The sequence below is a fragment of the Bison bison genome, unplaced genomic scaffold (assembly GCF_000754665.1).
Source record: "Bison bison bison isolate TAMUID 2011002044 unplaced genomic scaffold, Bison_UMD1.0 scf7180017848986, whole genome shotgun sequence".
NCBI classification, from domain to species: Eukaryota; Metazoa; Chordata; class Mammalia; order Artiodactyla; family Bovidae; genus Bison; species Bison bison.
Window position 1 is genome coordinate 47884 of NW_011479559.1, and position 300 is coordinate 48183.

A 300-nucleotide genomic window follows, 5' to 3' on the forward strand; every position below is an offset into this window, starting at 1 on the left:
TAAATACTTACTGGAATTCCTGGTTGGCCATTCTCTCCATCTTTGCCTGGTTTACCCTATTTAGGATTCAAGGAAATGTAATAATATAAATTAGTTATTTAGAAATATAAGGTTAAAGGATATAACAAGCTTTCTTCCAGCCTGGGACTCTCTTCAGTAGACTTTCTGGACTTTAATGTTATAATAAATAAATAAATATTCATTCATGCCATTTTGAGGGAATCAAGGCAGGATTTAAGAGGAAAAAATAAAATTACACACATGCACAGTGCATGAGTACGTGCTCAAAGACATGTTTAA

At 32.7% G+C, this 300-nt stretch overlaps 1 protein-coding gene across 1 annotated transcript in view; it reads right to left on the reverse strand.

Moving 5' to 3' along the window:
• COL4A5 (collagen, type IV, alpha 5) overlaps positions 1-300 on the reverse strand; it is a gene marked incomplete at both ends in the record, with an annotated part of 87800 nt that overhangs the window by 46514 nt on the left and 40986 nt on the right. The window lies entirely within an intron of this gene.